General features: G+C 40.9%; 1 long non-coding RNA gene across 2 annotated transcripts in view; it reads left to right on the top strand.

Annotated features, from left to right (window-relative positions):
- Window positions 1–23,906, top strand: part of LOC142827255 (uncharacterized) — a 167,364-nt gene extending 143,458 nt beyond the window's left edge. The window contains exons 5-7 of one of the 2 annotated variants that reach the window (XR_012901856.1): window positions 4,650–4,764; window positions 13,562–13,675; window positions 19,466–23,906. This is a non-coding gene — a long non-coding RNA (uncharacterized LOC142827255). The remainder of the gene's footprint in view (window positions 1–4,649; window positions 4,765–13,561; window positions 13,676–19,465) is intronic. The other variant, XR_012901855.1, reaches the window with a different exon arrangement.
- The last annotated feature ends 401 nt before the right edge of the window (window positions 23,907–24,307 follow it).

Below are 24,307 nucleotides of genomic sequence, written 5' to 3'. Positions count from 1 at the left end.
CAATCTCTAGCATGCAAGTCACTCCCAGCTATGTTTGTGCATTTACAGCACGTCAATCACACCCCAGTTTTTATAAGCCTGAACTATACTGCAGAGTGATGCAACACACCCCAGATAGTCAGACTTTTGCACCCAGATATGTATGTTCTGTACAGCCCTAGCTGTATTGTCAGAACTTTATCTTATGTCTGTATCATTCAAATGCCAGAGTATAATGATTATTTATACAACTGCTTCCATCCATTGATGCCAAAATATTTCTTCCAACCTATTTCTATACTGTGAAGTCAGTACATTTTTCTGGTGTGTGTATGCATCTATAGAATATAATCTCTGCACATAAAATTCTTGTACAATTTCCAGTTTTCTACTATATCATGCAAGTCAACTTGCATATAGGATTTCTGAGTAGCACACGTGAGCATCCTCTGGCCATTTTTGATACTGAAGTTGTGGTCCATCTCTTGTATTGTCTGTTGAATTGGTTTTACGAGCTAACTTCAGAGACAACCATTTGCAAAAGTGATAAAGGGAAAGTCAAACTGAACTATTGCAACAATGTTGATTAAAGCTTCAGGGGAGAAAATTACAGGCAAGCTACATAAAATTCTAAGTCATGAAGGGTAAGAAACATTGAAATCCAAATGTTGTTTTTGCTGATAAAAATAATATTGTGAATTTGAGCAGGCTATGACTATTTCAAACCGTGAACCTATTATTCAATTTAAGTATGCCAGCAATCAAGTCTGGGCCTTAATATTTTGACTTTAACTTTAAAAGTCTTTAAAATATTGTATTCTTTGAATAGGAAAGAAAGACAGAGAAAGAATATCTCTAATGCCAGCGTTATTAAAAATAATAGTATATTTCATGTATACATGTTGGTTTCACTTTCATTTTTAAAGTATGTAATGCTTTTCTGTCCCTTTTAATTTAGGATATTATTCATTGAACTTGTCTTCTATCAGGAACCTTTCATAAGCCATATATTTACTTAGAATGAAAGGATTGAAGTAGAGATTTCATAATTTGGTCTATTTTGCTGGCGCTCTTTATAAAGTTATCATCCATGTTTCAAAGGAAAGCCCACCTTCAGATATATAAAAGATGAAATGTTGCTTTGATTTACATGGATTGTAACAAGACAAAATGCTGGAATGGCTGGCTTTTATGGGAGCTGTTGTCAATTTAATCATCAATAGCTCCATGCAGAGAGTGGTTCCTTTCATAAGAAGCATTGCAAGAGGGTGTGAGGGGAGGATTTGCATCATCTTCCCTCAAAAGGGTTTGCCAAGAGTAACACACAGAAGTCTAAATGTAGGAAAGCATGCCAAATCATTTAAGCATAAGGAATTGTAGTCAAATATTTGAATTGAACCACAGCCAGATCATGCATATTATGTCAATGGTACCAAAATTCAGTAGATTATAGATTATTCATACTTAATTACTTTCAAATAGGATGGTGCATGGAAATTTCTTCAAATCTAGAAGACATTGCACACTTAGATTCATACATGCTGGTTTCACTTCCATTTTTTAAAACATAAAATACTTTCTTATCCTTTATAATTTAGGAAGTGATTGATTGGACTTGAGTTCTCTCAGGCACCTTTCATGGTCAAACGGGACCACCGTGATCATCTTGTCTGACCACATGTACAATGATGGGCACGGAAACTCACCCACTCACTCCTGTAATAGACCCCTCGTGTCTGGCTGAGTTACTGGAGTATGATTCTACACAATGGAAGCTAGTGCAGCCTAACAGAATTTTCTCCTTTATGTTCAGAAGAGAGGAAGATGTGTTTAGCATGGAAATTGATCCACTGGCTCTTCTTCTGTTTTTAAAATGAAATCTGGAACATTCTGACTAGCTCTAATTTGCTTATACCTCCTGGCTATGGAGCAATGCATGGGAATCCTAATTATGAATCACTGCCCTTGTCCTGTTCTCATGGATTTCAAAGAAGCTTTGACTACACACTTCAGGACCTGGGGAAAGTGTTTTCTGCTGTTGTTGCCCTGGTAGAGTGGATGCCACTTTCTTAGCACTGAACTAAAGAAAAAGTGTGAAAAAAAGCTGGTGTTACTCTGTCAAATCAGGAATTAGTCAGATGTGACAAGCACACAGCTACATAATTGGAACTAAAATCTGCTCTGTATGAATTAGCTGTTCCATATTGATGTGTGAATCTCCTCCAACTCTTAATACTGATGGGTAATAATATATTTTTTGTGATCATTAGATGCTAATCCAACACATCTCGACCCAGAGCAGTTCAGTAGATAACCTATCAAGAGCACTTATCATTATTGCTTTTGTTGCCTTAGGATAGATTAGAAACTTAACACTTTCTTTTAGCAGACAAACCCATTTACAACAGCAGAAAGGAACAGTGCCCAAAGTAAAGTACCAAACAGCTTTTATAACAGATTATTCCATTCCCTAAGGAGGTGGGCAATCTGCTAAAAGCACCTAATGTATAATGAATTAAATCAATTCATTGCATGCTCTTTTATGTGATTTTTCTACTCTGCTTTCTCAGAGAAAAAACTGTCCTGTCTAAAGTACACCAGAATATTATTGTATATTAGACTCGACCTTTTGTCTTTCAAAAGGGCATTTAAAGACTTTTGTTGGAGGAACTGCAACTCTCTTGATAATACTTAACATAACGCTTATGATCAAAGTGCTTTTCCAACACTTAAAATTCACACAAAATTCATCAATAAAAGCTCATGATCCAATATATATATATATATATGTTACTCTCTAAGGTGCCACAGGACTACTCATTTTTAAAGTTACAGGCTAACAGTCCCTCTCCCTCTGAGACTTTTTCACAATATCCATGTGAGTGGTCAAATAAGTGTTATCTTATTTGAGAGACTGGGAAACAAAGGCAGAGAAAATTTACTAACTTGCCCAGAAGCATTGAAATGTGGTTGATGCCGGAGCTGGAACTGACTACAATAAAGGTAGGATTTCATCTTAGGAATGTTGCCCTTCAGCCTTTTGCTTCATGTGCTTATCAAGTTGTCTGTATCCATCATTCCCAAACAAACTAGGTAACCTCTCTCTTAGTTTATCATTGTGAGGCTTCTTTTATACACATGATACGTATTTAATGCATTATCATATACAACAAATATTATTATACAGCTAAATATGCACACAAAAGACCATGAATCTTTGATTTGGAGCCACTACTAGTAAAAACTGAGTGTTAATTAACACAATTAACATGTAATGTCATGAATTGGATTATATGTGCATGTATTGTATGTCTCCTGGCTTTAAATAAGATTGCTCCTTGTGAGAGTTTGAAAATAATGAAAATGAGCTTTTCCCTGACCAATACACATTTGTTTTGTGGTTTATTAAATAACTTTATCATCAGCATTGGAAATCTGCAAACCGAAAGATTTAAAACAAATGAACAAAATAAACACCTTTATTAAATAAATCAAGTACTATAGTTGCATAATATATACTGATAATTACATAAGGTAATTGCTAAATAAACCGTTCCCTATGTTTCAGATGCTTCACACTGATAAATCATATTTGTGTTAATAAATGAGGACGCAGAGAATAAACAGCACAACACAGTATGTAAATGTGTGTAGGTGGGAGTTTAAGTTTTCTGTATATTGCAAAAATAGAAGAAGTTAATCTATATAAACAGACTTCCTGTCAGAAAGCGACAAATAGAAAAAATGTGAAATCCCTTTTTGCTCTTTGTGTGCTTTAAACTGTATCAATCTTCATGCCTCCAGGGTGAAGCAAATGGGTTCAGGAAGAAAAGTTAGAACATGTTATAGTACAACAGTAAAATTGTCTGGATATATTTAATTCTTTCCCCTTACTCTGAAATATCAGATATAGGCCCCTTCCAGAGGGGACGCCAGTCTAGAGTGGCCATTTGTCTCTTCAGATATGGCAATTCTTATGTTCCTGGTTATATGGTTATGCCAAATATGCAGTGCTTTTTTTGTGATGTGACTTCCTGGTACCGGCATTTCCAGATGCAGTACTAGCATCTCCAGTCAGAGCTCAACATCTTTTCCCCTGGAGTACTGGCACCTTATTTAAAAAAAAAAAAAAAAAAAAAACCCTGCAAATATGACAATTTCCATCAATATATTTTGAAGAGCTTATTAAATTAGGTTTAAGTATCTTTGGAGCCATTATATCAAATACAAAGGTTTTGTGGGCCTGAATGATTAAAGGACTAAATTGAACAATGTGTCAAACAAGAATTAATTTATAGGGTTAATAAAGTTCAATAGGTTTCCCAGAAATTCTCTAAAAGAGTGTATATGCAAATTGTGCCCCTCTGGGTTAAACAAGAACTCAGCCTCTTTAGCTTTGCCCTGAAGAAGAAAAGTTTGGTTGATGATCAGCTGTTCTCAGAGTCCCCAGATCAAAGATCCAAACTGCATAAAGTTTTGATTAATACATTTGTGGGTGCTTGTTCTGAGCTAATAGTTGCTATGAACTTCTAACCACAGGAAAAAACCCTTGATGGGGTTTGGAGGACAGATCACCTATCGGAGCTCCTGCTGGAGTTGAGGGGATGTCTAGTAAAGTTAGTAGCATGTGTGTAGATTCTTTTACCGTTTTGATATGTTTTCTCTGTAAGGCTTAAGAATACATGTGAATGGCCATCAGAGCTTTCTTCTGCAAGAGCATCCGTGAAGACTGGAGACTCTCTTGAGGTGTGGACGTGCTTTTGTACCGGAACTCTTCTGCAAAAGGTGTCTTGTGCAAAAACCCTGCAGTGTAGACAAAGCCCTGGTGTAGTTAAACTTGCCGGAAAAAGCTTATGGTTAGGGCTCCTAGTGATGACACCTGGAATTGTCTATCTAGTTGCTTGCATGATTCTCCATTGCTAAGCTATCAGAGATATCACAACCATTATTGATGAAATCCATATCCCTGTAATGGGGATGTGCCTTGCCCTTTTTTAGAAATGGGGATCATAGACTAAGGGTATATTAAAGGATATGCCCAGGGTGACATAGGAAATGTTTGTGATTAAGCCAGGAACTGAACCTTCCCCTCCAGAGCTAGAGTGGGCCAAGAACCATGAATCACAGCCAATGGGAGCTGTGGTATATAAAACATCTGGCAGCTCACTAGATGCTAACCCTGTTGAACTACATCCAGCCCGCAGGATGCTTATTGCCCATACTTGCTCCAGAGACTCAATCCAGTACCTTCACCATCATTAGATCAGCATCCTACCTGGGATTATTGCCAGTTATAGAAAACTTGGGACATATAAAGAGTAAAGAATCAGGAGCATGGAAAAAGAAAATAATTACTGCCTTGGCCATACTTAATTGAAGATAACTGCCTTTTGTTCAAAGAGAAGGGTAGAAATAAAATGAAGATATACAAGGAAAGGGAATAAAAAGAGGAAGACAATAAACTGTCATCTGACAAACGATATTGCCTACTAGGAGTGGTAATGATGCCAGTTATCAAGCATAAAGAGAAAAGAGTAGGAGAATAAGAGTCCTAATAAAGAGTCACAGACAGATGAACAGAAGAAATCTTATCAGCCCAGGATACTATGAAATAGAAATCAGATAAGTAGGAGGAAAAACATTTTGAGACAGCCATTGATGCTGAGGCAGTGAAGGAGAAGACATTAATCTGCAGTATCAAAGGCATCTGATAAATCAAAAAAGGCTTTAAGAAAACAAATCAGAGTTGACCTCAAAAAAGTAATCAGTATATCTAGTAAAGATTACTTTTATGCCCAGAACAAAAGCCATGTGGGAAAGATCAGGATAAAATGTTTAGAGATACTGAGGAGAAAAATGTGAGACAAGCTTATTTCAATAGTGATAGAAATGTAGCCGTGTTAGTCTAGTGTAGCTGAAACAAAATACAGGACTATGTAGCACAGGACTATGTAGTCCTGTATTTTGTTTCAGCTACACCAGACTAACATGGCTACATTAAGTGCTACATAGTCCTGTATTTTGTTCAAGATTATTTCAAGATTTTAGAGAGGAATGGGAAGAACAAAAGATGTCAACACTTTAAATGTACCCCCCACCCCATTCTTAAGAGCAACCTTTCTTTCAGGAGGCCAAGAGATGCCCTGAATATTGTGATAGATGGGAGCCTGAAGAAGGGAGGAAGAAATAAGAAGGCGTAGACTTAAGATAGAATTTGCCCAACTACTAAAACAGATCTCATCAGGGATATAAGAATGAAAGAAGAGAAAGAGGAAAAGTGGAGTGGTAAATGAGGCTTTTGTGAACAGTGGTGACACTATCCAAAGAATAGTGTTCAGAGTTGCCAAGAGGTGAGACTCAAGACCAGAGGATTCATGTTCAATTCAACAGAACTGCTCAGTGCAAATAAGAGTGAAAAAGTTGATTCTACATGAGGTTTGGAAACAAGTTGAGTGCTTGCCTAGGTTGATATTTCTTCTCATTTTTAAGGATTGGTACCAGATTTTTTTCTCTGTTTTTCAAAAACAATTGTCTATGGTTCACTATGCAGAGAGAAAACAGCAAGGAAACTCCAAATATAATTTTGGCAAGCACTAAGCATGGTCCTGAGAAAACTCTACAGAGAGTTTTTTTTTTTATCAAAGTGTTGGATGAAATGAGCCTAAAAATTGCAAGCAAAGAAAACTATGTCTGATTGTTTGAATTCCTCATCTGCTCAGGATGTTATATATTTTTAAACAACCGGGATTGCATCGAAGAAACACTGGGCTCCAGCATCAATTTCTGTGAAAACAGTTTGCAAGGCTATGAAATTTAACTGTCTGGTTGGGTCAAAAGATATAATAGCATCCTTCTATTTACATCCTGTGGGCTTGATCCAAAGCCCCTTGAAATCAGTGGATATCTTTTCACTCAATGGGCTTTGCACTGGGCCCTAGTCACCTAATTTTCTAATTTAGCAAAGGGGAATTCTAAGATAAATGCAAATTTGAAAGGAAGATGTAACCGATTTATTTGCATGAGGCACAAAAATACTCAGTTGGACTGTTTACATCCTCGCTGTTCTAATGGTAGAGCTAACCTTTGAAAAGACTACAAGCTGCGCACCACAGTTTACCTCAGTAAACTATAACCCATCAGTCTGTTCCCTGATGCTTTTCTGGAATGCTGCCAAGAACAATAATTAAATGACCATTCCATCCTATTAGCTGTGATAGGTCAAAGTAGAATTAGTGCAGTTGGGTCCTTTGGGCTTCTAAACTAAACAGATGTGCCATTTCCATAAATGGCTTTGACAGCTGCCACTGAGACACTGACATGGATAAAGAACACAGATAGAGAACCAAAGATATTTCAGTGGGATCGTGTGAGCTGTTGTTGAGATATAAAAGCTAATAAATGAAACACGGAGGATGATACTGAGACCAACAACAATGATTTTGTACAAGTCAGTCCTACAGCAACATTTGCTCCATTAAGAAATGACTTAGGCAAGATCAGGGACTTATTTATTTTAAGAGCCAGGAATGGTACCTAAAATTTCATCCAAGAGCACATGATTGAATAATGTCTGCTTTCTGTTCTAAAATATATAATAACTAGAGGATTGTCCTGGCATTTCTCGGATTCATTTAAATCATGGGTCTGGGCTGGGCCCGGGGTTGAAGGGTCCAGTACGCAGTATGCTCCGGGGAGAGAGGACAAATTCTTGGGGCCAGGTGAGAAAGGCCTGTCCATGGTGGCTAAAGTGGGCACAACTGGAGGACAGACAGACACACAAACAAACTCTTCAATAACACAAACAAACTCTTCTTTCTCTACTTCTGCCTCCCATTATCCTACTGGGGTTATAGCTGTCCTGGTCCCCATATCTGTCCCCTTGCAGACCTGATTTGGTCATTATGCAACATAACTGTCCCTGCAAACTGACCCCTCCCTTTCCATTTGATGAGAAACAATTGCATTCCAGGCACATCCCATTGCCCTGGCATAACCAAGCTCTGATCTTGCTTTAAACTATAAGAGGAAGCTGCAGACCAAATTTGGGGGTCCTAGCTCTTACCATTTGGGAGGAGTTCTTGAACAAACAGACTCACAGATGGACAGACAGAGAGATACACAAACTCTCTCAAATATAGAGTAGACTAGAGAGTTTTCCCAGTGTTGCTTGAGTCCTGGTGGGGGCTTAAGAGGGTGTGTGGGGGGTGCAGGAGTCAGGGTAGGGGGTGGGGGACTCAGACCTGAAGACTCATGGCAGGGCACAGGGAAGTCGGGGGTGGGGGGAGGAGCTCACTGGTGACAGCACTCCCTGGGGTGTCTGAGGCTGTATGGCCCAGGCCCAGCCAGTGGCTCCTGGAGGCAGGGCTGCCTCACCCCAGGCAGCAGCTCTAGGCACATCCCATTTTCCTGGCACAACCAAACTCTTACCTTGCTTTAAATTAGGATAAGAGGAAGGTGCATGTCAAATTTGGTGGTCCTAGCTCTTACCATTTAGGAGGCATTCTTGCAGATACAGACTCCTAGACAGATTGATGCATAAATTCTCTAGATAGATAATAGGCATTCCCAACCAGAAAAAAGGAACTGGTGTAAAAGACACTCGGCAAATGTATAATGTAAGTAATCATTCTTAATAATTAATTAATGAAAGAGTAAGCAACAAGTGCAGGCAAAACTTCATTCTGAAGCATACCATTAAGCAATTACATAGAACCAGACTGTGACCTGTGACCTATGGCACCTTTCCACCAGCCACCCTACTGGCCACTCGCAATGCCTCTCCACAAGCCCCTGCTCCTATCCTCTCTGCCAGCCACCCTGCTGATTGATCAGTGAGATGTCTTCAGGACCCACCGCTGAACATAGCTCTCACACTTTACTGTTAGGCTAAGTCTACACTGCAGACGTCTAGCTCAAGAACTTTTTGAGGAAAAGATCTTCTGCAAAAAGTTCTTGAGCAAGAGTGCGTCCATTCTGCCATGTGCTTTTGCACAAGAAAGCTCTGATGGCCATTCAAAGAATGGCCATCAGAGCACCTGTGCTTTTTGTGATAGGCTCTTTTTGCACAAGAAACCCTGTTGAGTGTCCACACACACCTTTTTGTGCAAGAACTCCTACACCACAAAAAGCCCTCTGTTCTGCCATTTTACTGTAAATTTTCTTGTGCAAAAACATGCTTGAGGTGTGGATGCTCCATGGGTTTTTGCGCAAAAATGGCTGCTTTTGTACAAAAACCCTGTAGTATAGTCATAGCCATAGTGTAGTTAAAGGCAGAGGAAACTGACAAGTAGGGGGAAAAACCCAGATCAGCAAGGAACTCCAAGTGGGTGGATATCTGTGCTAACATAGGGTACGTCTAGACTACATGCCTCTGGCGACAGAGGCATGTAGATTAGGCTACCGGACATAGTAAAATGAAGTGACGATTTAAATAATCGCCACTTCATTTTTAATTTACACGGCTGCCGCGCTGAGCCGACAAACAGCTGATTAGCTGTTTGTTGGCTCAGCGCGATAGTGTGGACACTCCCATGCCGACATCAAAGGTATTTGTCGACCACCCAGGTAAACCTCGTCCCAGGAGGCATACCTGGGTGGTCGACAAATACCTTTGATGTCGGCAGGGGAGCGTCCAGACTATCGCGCTGAGCCGACAAACAGCTGATCAGCTGTTTGTCGGCTCAGCATGGCAGCCGTGTAAATTTAAATGAAGCGGCGATTATTTAAATCGTCGCTTCATTTTACTATGTCCGGTAGCCTAATCTACATGCCTCTGGCGACAGAGGCATGTAGTCTAGACGTACCCATAGGGACTCACAGAAGTCAGTGGGAGTCAGCATATAGAATCATAGAATCATAGAATACTAGGACTGGAAGGGACCTCGAGAGGTCATCAAGTCCAGTCCCCTGCCCTTATGGCAGGACCAAATACTGTCTAGACTATCCCTGATAGACATTTATTAACCTACTCTTAAATATCTCCAGAGATGGAGATTCCACAACCTCCCTGGGCAATTTATCTAGGGTGTTTGACTACCCTGCCAGTTAGGAACTTTTTCCTAATGTCCAACCTAAACCTCCCTTGCTACAGTTTAAGCCCATGGCTTCTTGTTCTATCCTCAGAGTCCAAGATGAACAAGTTTTCTCCCTCCTCCTTAAGACACCCTTTTAGATACCTGAAAATGGCTATCATGTCCCCCCTCAATCTTCTCTTTTCTAAACTAAACAAACCCAATTCCTTCAGTCTTCCCTTATAGGTCATTTTCTCTAGACCTTTAATCATTCTCATTGCTCTTCTCTGGACCCTCTCAAATTTCTCCACACCTTTCTTGAAATGCAGTGCCCAGAACTGGACACAATACTCCAAATGAGGCCTAAACAGTGCAGAGTAGAGCGGAAGAATGACTTCTCGTATCTTGCTCACAACACACCTGTTAATGCATCCCAGAATCATGTTTGCTTTCTTTGCAACGGCATCATACTTCTGACTCATATGGTCCACTATGACCCCTAAATCCCTTTCTTCCATACTCCTTCCCAGACAGTCACTTCCTATTCTGTATGCGTAAAACTGATTGTTCCTTCCTAAAAGCACTTTGCTTTTGTCTTTATTAAATTTTCTTTATTTACCTCAGACCATTTCTTCAATTTGTCCAGGTCATTTTAAATTATGACCCTATCTTCCAGATTAGTCGCAACCCCTCCCAGTTTGGTATCATCTGCAAACTTAATAAGCGTACTTTCTATACCAGTATCTAAATCGTTGATGAAGATATTGAACAGAGCTGGTCACAAAACAGACCCCTGCGGAACCCCACTTGTTATGCCTTTCCAGAAGGATTGTGAACCATTAATAACTACTCTCGGAGTATGGTTATCCAGCCAGTTATGCACCCACCTTATAGTAGCCCCTTCTAAGTTGTATTTACCTAGTTTATTGATAAGTTTATATAGCAACTTTCCAAAATATGAAAATATGTGCTGTATGCATGTACTCAGATCCCAGATGACTTTACTGGGACCTAAGCACATGCTTTGCTGTTTCACAGCTCTAAATTGTTTGCTGGGGTGGATGGGGGAGACACATATTACATTGAAGTAGGGCTCTGTAAAACCTCCTTTTTACTAAACCTCAGTGTAGTGACATTTTAAACTATGGGTTGAAAAGGGATAAAAGGAAGAAGATATTGGACCAGCATTAGAAAGTGTGCAGAGAAAGCCCACCCATGGTCAGTCCAGTCAAGAATGTAAAGGGCAGGAGGGCAGCATACCAAACTGCTGATTTTTTGGACCATGCAGCTGCTGCACATCTGAGAGAGACTTCCAGCTTTCTTGAAAAAAAATAGTAGTGATAGGAATGTCAAGTTCTGACCTTTCTAGGGACTTTTTTTTTTTTAGAAATTTCCTCTCTTCTGATGCTTTTCACTATGACTTTCCCAAGATAAAGCCTGGCTCCTTGCTTTTTTGTGGTGGCATGGAATGCACCTACCGCTGAGGGTGCCTCTTGCTGGTTGCCTTGGGGATTAGCTTCTCCAGGATGTGGGCAGCCACACTACAAAGGCCAAGCTACTGTATCTTTCCTGGTACTGCATAAGCCTGTGTACATTGCTTGGCATTTTGGTGTCATATCCCATAATTCTTTACACAGCACTAAACTGAGCTGATCTCAGATTTTTCCCCTGTGAACTGTGGGGAAAAATTGTCTGTCATTCCAGGCACCTGGGGAAATTGCAGGACACCATTAGGACTGGTGGTTTAATCTGTGTCCTCGCTGCAAACTGGGGAGGTGGTAAGCCGGGGTGAAATTGGAATTTGGGCTCTAACCTAAAACACTTGTTAAGCTTGGCACTTAAACTCAGATGAACTGTTTTATGTTGTGGAGCAGTGGGGGCAGGAGGATGGGAGAGACATAAACAACATTTAAGTAAGGTCCCAGACAGTGTGGCAGGCTCTCCTTGCTGCACTTATCTATGTATTGCTGGGCAATTCTCAGTAGCACCCACAAGTGGAAGAAGCATGGGGAGGAGAATGACAAAAATACAACAGAGAGGGGAGATTCCTCACTCATAAATAAGCAGACTCTGTGCAGGTAGGAAAGGAAACCTTCCTGCCTCCTAAAACCCATGGAGCACCAGCAGAGCCTATCCTTAGCTGCTACAACCTCCTCCAGATTGCAGGAGCACCTGTTAGCCCTGCGTTCTCCCCACAAAGCAGTGAAAGGGTAGGATTTGGGTCAGTCTGTCTGTACAAGCACCTGTTCATTCCCCAGTCTTTCCAAAATACCTCTCCTTGGTGCTTGCCAAAATCACATGGACCAGATCTTCAGCTGATGTAAACCATCTTCCATTGTCTTCAACAAAGTTATGTTAGTTTCCACTAACTGAGATCAGATGCTAAGTATGCTGCAATTTTGTCACAGGAGTAAGCAGCTGAACCCACTTCTTGTTAGAGGATTGTGTTCCAGGAATGCATCTATGTCTGTATGAAAAAGGAAATGTTCTAACTCTTCACGTTGGAAAGATAGCTTTTAAAATAGAAACCTCTACGCTCCCAACTTCCTGAATCTGCAGACAGCCTGAAATAAGAATTCTGGGATGTGAGAACTACCCCATTCTCTCAGTGGGTGGTCAACCTGGAAATCTACAGAGAACATTTAAAAACTAAGTATTTCATTGCTGAAACAGTCAGCTAATCCTACAACCCAAACTGCACCCCACTCTTTTCCAACTGGTAAAATTCCAAACTGAATTCTTTTCAGCTTCTGTCCCCAGCAACCTCGCCCGTGAAGTTGCCAAAGTCTGCAGTAGCTTTGAAACTGAAAATGGGAGTGGGGGACAGCAAACTATAAATGGCATTTAATATGGCTCTAGTCCCTTGCCCTTTGGCGTGTATAGCAGCATTGGTTTTAATCATGCTTAGGGAAGGTCAGGGGCTGCAAAACAGGAAGTGTCCTTGCTTCCTCCCCCTATATCAGAAGAATCTTCCACTCCTTTATCCATCACCTGATAATTTCACTCAGAATTTTCTAATTATTGTGTAGGACTATATGTCCACTTCCCCATCTGTTTAAAAAAAAACCCTTTTATTTTGAAAAGATACAGAGAAGTGAATGCATTAGATCTGAATTTTTACCCACACAACTGATTGTTCTTTCTTCTTCTCCTCTAATTCCACTGAGAGTGATTGTTCATATACAGATGTGGCAGAGGCTGTAATCAGTATCCTATAGTCCATGTCTAAGGGGAGGAGTTTGTGCAGCTGGCTTTAGGAGACTATACCAGCTGTTTGAAAGATACCACACTTCTCAGGAAGACAGGTTAAATTCAATAATTTACACAACAGCTGCACAAGCTATAAAACATATATTTGGTATTCAGGAGGATATCCTATTGTCAAGTGTTGCCTTATGCGGATGGTATTTCCCCCATCCCCCAAGATTAGAAAATTATTTTCTTCCCCACAGAAGTTAACTGTTTAGTGGTTACTTATTGATATATGGAGCCACACATGCAGCTCAAGGGAGGAAGATAAGAATGCTTTCAAAAATTCACAGCTTGAAATTGTTTTCCTCTTTTTCAAACAGCTCTATCCCCAGGGGGACTGTCTGCCAGCTGAGCACAGTTTGAATGCAATGTTTGGTGTGAGCTCCACCTCCTCCTTACCCTGGCTGATCTCCTGCTGCAAACAACTCCTCTGGGTATGTCTTGCAGGAGAATTAGACACCTTCTCTCCTGTTTGTCCTGAGGCCAGTTACAATGTATGGCATTGAACTAACCAGAATTGAGAAAATATAAGGGTGGCTTACAGTCACTTTTGCTTCACTCTCTCTCTCTCTACTCTTGGGCTAATTACAGCTCAACAAGTGTGGATAATCTGTAACTTCATTAGTTATTCCTGACTTCTAGCAATACAATCTTGAGCTGTCCAAAACATTTTGGTTTATTCCAGAGTATGAATGAAGATAATGAAATCTTTCAATAACTACTGTTCTACCTGGGCTTAATTGACAAAGTTTATTGAAATGTAATTGCATTTTGAGCACACTAAGCCTGCATTTGTGAACACACCATGTTTTTTGTCTGTCTTTTGTCAGGAATCAGCATCTATAGCAGAATTAATTTCTTGGCACAATCATCAGTACAGTTGGCCTGAATCAGGCTGCCTGACTGCTACACTAGTTGATTGGCTGGGGTGGCAGGTCAGTTCCTAAGCCAGTAGTAGCAGCTAGCCAGTTTCTCAATACTCATGCTTACCATTGGGCTTGTTCTTATTTTATCTTGCTTCTATTGCTCCTGGCTTACACTCAGCCTTGCCTCTGTCCTGTCCCTACCTTGAACCCCTCTTTCTTTTTCCGTTACCTGATATGCTCCAATTCCTGATCTCTGGCTTGACCTATCGCTTTGGCTCCTGACTACTGACTCCAATTTGATCCTCTGCTTGGAAGTCTAATGCCTAACCTCCAGCTTGACACTTGGCTCCAGCTTCTGACTGACTCTGGCTCTGACCCTTGTCCTTGGCTCTTGATACCTGCTCCAACCAGCAGGTCTGCTGTCCACTTTGACTGCCAGGCAAGACCATCCTTGTCCCAGTCAGTTGATCCCTTTCAACCCAGTCAGCTTCTGTGTTGGAAGAAAGATAAAATACCAAGTGACACATGGCATCATTTATCCGTGAAATACCGACAGGCAGGCAATGTGTTAAACTTGGCATCACACTTTCCTGTGAACATACCAGGCCCAACGATAAAGAACATTCTGATGACCAGAGCTGTGATAGGATGGTGCACTCTACTCGCTGGGCCACGTTCACTTTTTCATACCATCATTGTTCTTTGTTAATGTTTGGAAGCCTACTTTTTCTTGTGAATTGTCAGATTTAATAAGCCTTGTGCTCCCGTGCCTGCTTTTTCTATAGCTCACGTCACTTCAGCTACTGATGTTCAATGTCACCTACATCTCACTTCTCCCAGCATTACCAAACATGTTTCTCCCCTGCTTGTCATTCCAGACTCAATTCATTGCGCTGACAAGTCATTCCAGGGAAGCATTTGGAGTTGAAATTTGTCAAAACAAACGAGCTTCTATAAATTGACATATTATGCTCCATCACAGCAAAAGATTAAGCAAAGTCTACAGAAAAGATGGTTTTGCTTCTATATTATTGTTCTACATTGCATTCCCATGTAGAGTTGCTTGGGTAATGATCTATTCTTTTGAGGATGTACAAGCACCATAATACATTCTGTTTGCTCCATGTGCAAACAATATTTTAAAATAATGTCTTTTAGTTTTCTGTTGACTTTCCAGGAATTACTTTTTCTTTCCTTTGTAGACTTTTAAGTTTATAGTAGTACACTATATGGATAGAGAAGTAACGGGAGCAAACATTAAAGACTCCCACAGAGTAATTAAGCAATACAATGCCACATAACTCTAGTTTTATTTAACATCTGTCATGCAAACTATGTCCCCAAATGATTTATAGACACAGTAGCAGAAGTGGTGAACAGTCAAAAATATACATTTTTCAGATGCGAACTGATGATTACATGGAAGCAATTAATGGCCGCTTAGGAAAAATAATATAGAACTGGTAAACAGCCTGAAGGGCAAAACAACTGAAAATATTTGTGCATGATTTAGAATTATGTGCAAGCATTCTTTATAAGAGCAGTAAATAGATCGATTCCATAAAGAAGAAGTTATAGAATCATAGGGTTGGAATTGAGTCCAACCCTTTGCCCAAAGCAGGACAAACCCCAATTAAATCATCCAAGCTGAGACTTAAAGAAATGATGGAGAACAACAAAGAAAGATAAAGCATTGCACTTGCAATCTTGGGGTTCAGCTGACTCCAAGCTATGCTAAAGTTAAAAACAAAACTGAACCATAGCCCTGGGGGAAGACATGAATCTTAGAGTCCATCTTCCAGAGACACCATCAGCTTTATACTAGAGAATTAAGTTAGGCACACGATTATTAAAATACATTGTGATGAATCATAACAAGGCAAACTTAAGTTGTCCAGTAGGTCAAAGTTATATAACCCTCCTTGTGTTCCTGGAAGAGCTGAAGAGTGGTTGGCCTAGAAAGCTCAAGTCTTTCAAGGGCTGTGTGGGGAGGCAAAGGTTAAACAGCAGACCTCAAAACAGCAGGAGCCCATTAGCATCCCAGCCAGCCAGCCTGGAACACATAAGAGAAGGTGAAAGTTAATACTATGGAGAAAGGTGGTTCCATGCTGAGGCAATGCTACTAACAGAAATATAAGCCTGTTTTGAAACTGTCTTGTTTACTTTTTGTGTACAGGCTTTATTTCCCCCTCTTTCCTGAAGAAGAAAAGGGGTCCAGGACCGTTGAAAGACTTTGCATTTTACTTGCAAGTGTTTAAAATAGTTGATAGTTTTCAAGTATTTGAAGGGTTAGGATTAGGGTTTGGGTTAGGGTTAGAGTGAGTGGAAGAGAGATGTGGTGATTTGATCTCCTCGCAAAGGGATTAGGAACCAAAAGGTAACCAGAAAATTGGGCAGCAAACCTACACTGTTGTCTTAAATTCAGTGTTGAACTGGCATACTATGGTGAATGGTGGGATGGAGGTCCCTTCAGCTCCGAAGGGTAACTGGCAGACGGCCTTGGGCACCATTTTTCAGGAGCACAGAGGACAGAAATGTAGGTAGCATGTGATTTCATTGTACAAAGCAGATAATTTTGTCAATAGCCACAGAGAGAACATACCTCATGTATGAAAGGACAGGTCATATTATATTAGTTAGCTGTTGCATTCAGTTCCTAGGGTTGGGGAAAAGGAGGGAAGGGAGAAAATATAAAGAATGGGAAGCAAATAGCTGGCAGCACCTCCTTCGAACAGTGGTTTATACTGAACTAGCTGGAGTTACCCAGCGTTGCTCGGAAAAGTGGAGGAACAACATTTAGGAAAACAGTAGTTCATTATCATTTTTTGAATAGTCGAAAAGTTGCACTGAGTTCTATAGGGATTAAAAAAAATATATAAAAAAGTATAAAACAACCAATTTTACATGTTATCATCAAAAACTTTATTGTAAACTATATTTTTGTTTCATTATTCTTAACAAATATGTACAAATATTTTCAACTTCCAGCTCTTGAACACGCAACATGGAGTTGTCCATGTGAAAAGCAACATGTCTCAAATCAATTCCAGCTACTTTAAGTGACTGTCCTTGCGCTTTGTTTATGTACATTGCAAAGGCAAGTTGTATTGGGAATTGAAGCTGTTTAAATTCGAAGGGCATATCTGTAGGGATGATTGGTTTGCATGGTAGAAATATATCCTCACCCTTCACGCAACCTGTTAAAATTGTTGCTTCTATCACATGGGGCATTAATTCTTTTACACACAATCTCATCCCATTTGTGGAGGGGCGTGGCGCCGGGGCAACCCCCTCCGGGCCGCGCAGGGCCGCGATCCCACCCCTCCATCCTCCCTTACCCGAGGTCTTCGTCCTTGGTGCTCCCTACACCCCGGTGTCCTACCCTGAGTCCGGCAGGATCGGTCCTCAATTAGGGTTGACTCACTGGCGTCTGCGCCGGTGGGGGAGGTAGGGGGGCTCGGGCCCCGACCCAGGGCCCTAAGGTCTGGGGGATGCTACCCCCAGTCCTGGTTGGTGGGGGAGAGGGCCCACTTAACACACCAACCCCCCGGGTTCCAGTACCCTGCTCTGGGTCGCTTCCTACCTCCCTTGTCATGTCGCCGAGGTGGTTGGGTCTCCCGAGTCTCTGTAGCCGGGGCCCGAGATGCCTCCGCCTGTCTGCCCTCCGTCCGGCGGCTCCTCTCTCTCCACTCCGGCGGCGGCGCTCCCTTTGAGCTTCCCGCCCCGATGACGTCTCCCGCCGCGGGGCAGGGCTGCCTCCTCCGCCGGGCGGTGTCGTCCCGCCGGGTGCTTGCACCATCTGGCGCAGCGGGGCCGAACTGGAGTCCCGTCCTTCCGGCCCGGATGGGGCCGCGGTGGTGTGGCTGGACGCCGCTCGTGTGGGCTCGCGCTCGGCCCCGCCCGCGGCAGAACAAGCCGCACAGAGCAGGAGCCGGCGCGGAGCCGCCGCTTCTCCCCAGCACGCCGGGGACGGCGCTCAGTCTTTGCGGGGCTCGGGTGCTGCCCCGTCACACCATTGCATAATCTTAGTGCATCCAGATTCCTGAGAAGAATAATCGGAGAACCAATTTTAAGCACTAAATTGTGAGGCGGCATCCCAGTAGGTTGAAGAGAGTTTAGAAATTCGATGAGATAATACACTGCTTGGTCTCTATTTACAACTGTTTCAACCAACCTGTATGTTTTGGCTTCTCCAGGAAGCTGTTGTTGTATTCATAGGTTAATGGCATTCACGCTGATATTTTTAGGAGCAAGAATTGCACATTCACAAAGCCATTTATGATTGTTGAAATGATGTTGAATGTTTGTAAACACACGGTTTTCTAATGCTTCAGGAGATTCTACTTTATTGCAAAAGTTTTTTGGAATTTTGATGAGTCTAGTTGTCGGATCAATTGGTATTTTTCCATCGCCAAGTGTTAGCAGCTGTTGAGCAAATTGTCCAGCAGACACATCACCGTGCAATTGAACTCTCACGTTGGTTTTTAGTTCTAGTCTTCACACATCTCCATAGGTACGAAAATTTTAATCAAGGTTTAAAATCATTGGCCATTGTTCCTTTTGGAATGACAGGCAGTGTTTGTCAAAACACCTGCTAAGAGTACAACAACTCCACCCATAACTGCCTGGTTATTTCGCAGGTCTCTAAGAGTTCGATTTAGAGTCTCCAATGCGTGTTTGTGAGCCATTGTACACTCATCCCAGATGATAAGGTCACAATTTTGTAGCACCTTAGCTTGATCTGATATTGCATAGAGGATTTTCAGTATGTGAAAGATTAAGAGATAATTTGAGAGTTGAGTGAGCAGTGTGACCCACATGAAGTAAAGTAGTAGCAATACCAGAAGAAGCCATTGAAATTGCAATTTTTGATTGCTTCCTGATTTTGGCTAAAAGTAAATTTATGACAAATGTCTTTCCTGTTCCACCTGGTGCATCAAGAAAAAATATTCCTCTGGTTTTTTATAAACCAAGTTTAAGATAGCATTAGAAGCATGTCTTTGATCACTGACCATAGTGGTTCATTTGTTGATATATATTGATCCAAATTTTCTACGTAATAATTAGTTTCTCTTACCATTTTTCTGCTTAATCGATCACCCACATCTCTTTGAGGTGTGGGAAGACCTACTTGCTTCAAATCTTTACCAATCATTTCCAGAAGTTTGTCTTTTAGGAGGATCAGTGATTGATTGAAAATATCAGATTTGTATACCAAATCCACTCCAGGATTGTGTCTGCGAGCTTGCATTAAAATGTCTTCGGCCATGCTTTCTTTATGAGTTTCCCACAACTGATTATGATTACACAATCCGCAAGTGGTGATCAGAATGGTGAAAAGATTTCTTAATTTTGCAGGTGACTGAGAAACAGCAGCTTCGAGAATCGTGTCATTCCAATCGTGTGAATCATCTTCAAACAGGCCTCTAATTTGGCAAGCCTCACGAAATGTTGAACATATTTGTCCATTGACAGTTCTAAGAGCTTCAGAAGAAGTAGGACCTCTGACAGTATGTAGCAAAATCCATAGAAAGAAATATTCAAAATTATTTGGATGCACAGTATAGACATAACCAATAGCGTCTGTACATTTCACACCGTTCCACCCAGGTACAGTGGTTCCTTGAATTCTGCATTTAAAAACTTTTCGTGATGGGTTCCAAGTGTAGTACTATGGAATATCACAATATAGTAGCATCTTGGCAAAGTCATCTTGTTGACAGAGTAAAAAAAATGCAGTCAATGTTGTGTTACTTGGTTCACTGATTCTCTTCTGTAAGTTATGTTCTGTGAAATAAACACGTTGACCATTTTCCAAATGTACAGCCAAATGCATTACCGATGAATGTCATTCATGTATTGGAAAAACAAGAATTCGCCAAACTGCCTCATTGTTGCTGATGTATCTACCCATTATGTATCGTTGAATTTCATCGATTGCTGCTCCATCTCTTTCTAAGCCAAATATCGCTTGGTCACTGCCTTTGTTTACATATTTGCATATGTACTTAATTGACTTCACTGAGTTGCAATACTCAACATTGATATGGGCCGCAAAAATCCGAGAAAGTAATGGACAGTATGGTACAACCCACTTGTTGATTTCAATCTCTTGATAAGAGTTATTAATTTTATCTTGATTTTAGCTGTAAAACCACCATCTTCTACTTTTGTCCTTCTATAGAGAGGATATCCATCTTCTTCTGTTTTGAGTTTCTCGAAGAAGATTTCGTGGGTATTTTTTGGCACACTTTCCATGTACCATGTAGGGAGAATAGGACTGATACTACCGCATGGACTGTGTATCATGTTTTTCACAATTAGGTCAAACAGAATAGGATCTTGTTCAGGATCAGGTAGTTCTGCACTAATAAAGCTATCTGTTTGATCTGGCCTAATTTTTTCTTTCATACATACTAATATGTGGGCATGTGGTAGGCCTCTCTTTTGCCATTCGATAGACTACATCCAACATCGAGTTTGTCCAAATACATGACCCTTGGTAATGGTATCCATAAGCTTTATAAGTTTTAGCCTAAAGACTCTTGCTGATAAATCATGCTGATCTTAGTAAGTTTGGCCAGTCATTAGCTCTGCTTGAATTTCTTGCCATTTAGGATTGCAAGTGAACATCACAAATAGGTCTACCATATTTTCTGACATATGTCATAATGTCTTGCGTATATTTGTGCATATATCGTGGGCTTCCAGTAAATGTTGATGGTAGAATTACTTACTGACCAAGATTGTTTGCATTCCCGTCATTAGCCATTGCATCTCTCAGGTGAATTTATGCATCCACTCTAAGGTTTTTTTTTATTTAAACGAATATACAGTAATCATTCACTCTCAATCTTGGCATACATATCAATGACAAACTGATGGAAGAGTTGACAGCACCTCAGAATGTGATTAACATTTTCTGCACTCACCATTATGCCGTTAGCATAAAATTTAATTGCTGATACTTTTTTTCTATTGATAGGGATTTTTGTTATTGGATCAATCTGCATAATTTGAAAATGATAACCATCTTCTCCTTGCCAAAAAATGAGAGCGTATTGTAATGCATCATAAGATCTGTGAGTTTCTGCCACTTTCTGCAGTTGATTGTTTCTTTTTTCCAAGATGATATCGCATCTCTCAAATTCATTTCCCACGATGACAATCGCCCCCTCATTTATCAAAGGTTGATTAAATCGTCACTCATGTTCTCTAGCAGGTCTTTTGTCCGCTCGAATGACCACTTTGTATTCATCAGAAGTCAACCTCTGAATAGCAGTTTTGAAAATATGTACATAGTCATTATGTTGGTGAAGCATTTGTTGTAAGTCCAAAATGATGTCTGGGTTTGTACCAGAAATGTTACTGCAGTGTTGGTTTGTCTCTTGATTTTCATCACCCATGAAATAAATCTGAAGAAATCGATGCTCTTCATTTGGAAGTGGCAACAATGATCCTATATGATGATACACCTGGCCTTGAACTTTAAAAGTAGGCATGAAACCTGGCTCGCATATTTCGTTGCTTGTACTGAAAGATGTCATTTGGAAGCATAATTTGTACTTTCTGATATTTTGCAAGAAATGTTTCGATCTGGATGTTAATCCTGACATCAATGATTGTAGCGGTTCCGGAGGAGGTTGGAGTATTGGTACGCTAATTTTACCACTCAAACAGCACATGCCTGATGTTCCTCCAATCCACTTTAGAGCACTACAATGTAAACATACTTTGTTCATTCGCCTGATATCAAATTGAGGCCAATTTTCATAATTACCAGTCAGATTATAACAAAATGACTTGCCTTGTAGTATTGACCAGCGTGTAGCTCTTGAAGTTGCTTGTATTATACATTGGTTATCAAGGCAAACCTGCCTCTGTTCCACACTTTTGGCTGCTCTAGATGCTGCAGTTGTAAGTTACAGATTTTTGAGCCATGTCTGTCTCTGGTCTTGATTCTTGGATGCCCTTAATTCTGTTTGTATTACACGTTGCTTGTCTAGACAAATCTGCCTCTCTTCTACATGTTCAGGTGCTCTTGATAAAGCCATTCTTTTTGCACCTGTAGTCTTTCTTCCTAATTGCCTTTTTTTTAGTGGCATAATATTTTTGTAAAATGGTCTAAAAATGCAATTTGTTGTGTATTGATACATTTTTTTAGGAAAAATAATATAATTGGATCAATAATTAAAGTGAGTTACTGAAAAATAGAGTCACTGTTGAAATATAAGTTGAAATATAAGTTGACGGTTGATATACCTGAGGTGAGGAGCCTGAGGGGAGGGAGGAGGAAGGGAGTCGCGCACCTGCCACCGGCTCCTGAGCCCGCCTTCCACTTCCTTGTCCCTCTGCCAGCCTTAGTGAGTGACTATCACCGCCGCTTTCCCCAGTAAGCCATTTCTCCCCGCACTGCCAAGCTCCGTGCTGCCCTGGGGAGAGGCGTCCATCTCTCATCTCTTCCCTCACACAGTACCTTAAAACCTTCTCCTAGATAAAAGGTTATCCTATGAAAAGTTTGGTTGTGGTAGCTCTTATAGTGTCCAAGTTATTAGGCACAAACAAACATTCAGCTTTATATATTAGATTAAAGTTATTCACTGCCTGGTGTGCTACAGCTAGGGAATCCCATAATTTCCTCTCTGGGTTGGCAATGAAGCCTTCCTTTGGAATTAGGGAGTACTGAGCTGTGAAAGTGATAGATATTAGAGGAGACATAAAACTCCCCCTGTCATTAGAAAGGGCTTTACATAACGGATCTGTTCAATACCCTGGCAAAGTGCATTCTCAGCTCACATTGCTAAATAAATTGTTTCAGTTTTATCTCCTGTCATAAGCTTATATAGCAGGGGTGGGCAATAATTTTAGATGGGGGACCACTTCACTAATTTTTTAAGTGGCCCAGGGCTGCCCCAGAAGGGATGGGGCCTCTGGTGAAAGACGTAGGATCAGGACACTTCTGAGCTCCCCCTCCCACAGACCCTGATTGGCCTGGGGTTGGGAGAGCACTGAGGTCTTTGCATCTGCCCTCCCCCCCACCAAGAGAGAACTGCCAGCTGTTCTGAACAGCTGATGGATGGCTCCCTCTAGGCACCCACCCACTTGCAGAGCAGGAGGAGACTTTGCAAGCTGTCCCCAATCGCAGGCCCATTAGGGCCTGGGTGCGGTAGGAGCATGTGAAGTCTCTTGCTTCCTGCCTTTGCCCTGCAAGGGATGCACGGCGCTTAGAGTAAAAGCAGTGCATGCCCCTTGCCGAGTGGGAGGAGAGATCATGTGCTCCCTGCCCCTGCCTTGCAAGGGCTGTGTGGTGCTTGTAGGGTGGGGGCAGGGAGCGAGATACTTCAAGTGCTCCTCTTGCCCCCAGGCTCTGATTGGCCTGTGGGAAGGGGAGTGGCAGGGTGTCCACAGCCCAGAGCCACCTGCTTGGTGGGTCAGATCCAGGCTGCAGAGACCCGTTTGCCTGCCCTTACTGTATAATGCAGCTGTGCACTGTTAAGGAAATACTGTTCCACCCTGGAGCTGTCTGTATATCAGTGCTGGATGAAATGTTGCCTTTGTAATAACCTTATCTACCTATCTGGAAAATATCTTTTTGTGTTAGAGCTGGGTGATTTTTTTTAGTGAATAGTAAATTTGCTTCAAGTGTGGTTTCTTTCTGGGGAATTATGAAACTATTTGTGAATTCGGGTCAAATTTAGCAAATTGTTTTGACTTTTTGTTAAAATAATGGTTTTTATGGACAAAACTGTTTGTTTTGATCATTTCATAATTAAATATTTATTTTTTGTTTCAAAATTTAGCTATGTTTAAAAAAGAAAGTATTTTATTTAGGTTTTAGGTGGGTCTTTTGATCTGAAACAATTTTTTGTTTCAGAAATGTGAAAAGTCAGTTTTGATTTTGAAATAAACTGAAAATGTTTTCTGTTTTTTCAGTTTGGCACCAAGTGTGGAAGGGAATAAAATGTCTGTTAACGTGATTACAAATATGATCACTCAATGTGATGGCTTCTGCATAAAGTGTGAACTTATTCATTTAAAGGTGGAGAAAAAATAACACAATTCATCTCACCTTTCTGTATCTTTCTTATGCTTCAAGCACTTAATGTGTGTTTACCTAAACTCTCCCTACTCAACCAGAAAATATGCTACAGAACCACCACATGTATTGAAGAAAATGTAATCTGATTTTTTTTTTCCTTA

The sequence above is a fragment of the Pelodiscus sinensis genome, chromosome 2, assembly GCF_049634645.1.
Source record: "Pelodiscus sinensis isolate JC-2024 chromosome 2, ASM4963464v1, whole genome shotgun sequence".
NCBI classification, from domain to species: domain Eukaryota; kingdom Metazoa; phylum Chordata; order Testudines; family Trionychidae; genus Pelodiscus; species Pelodiscus sinensis.
Note: the sequence above shows the minus strand (reverse complement) of the source record. Positions and strands in the feature narration are given on the sequence as shown.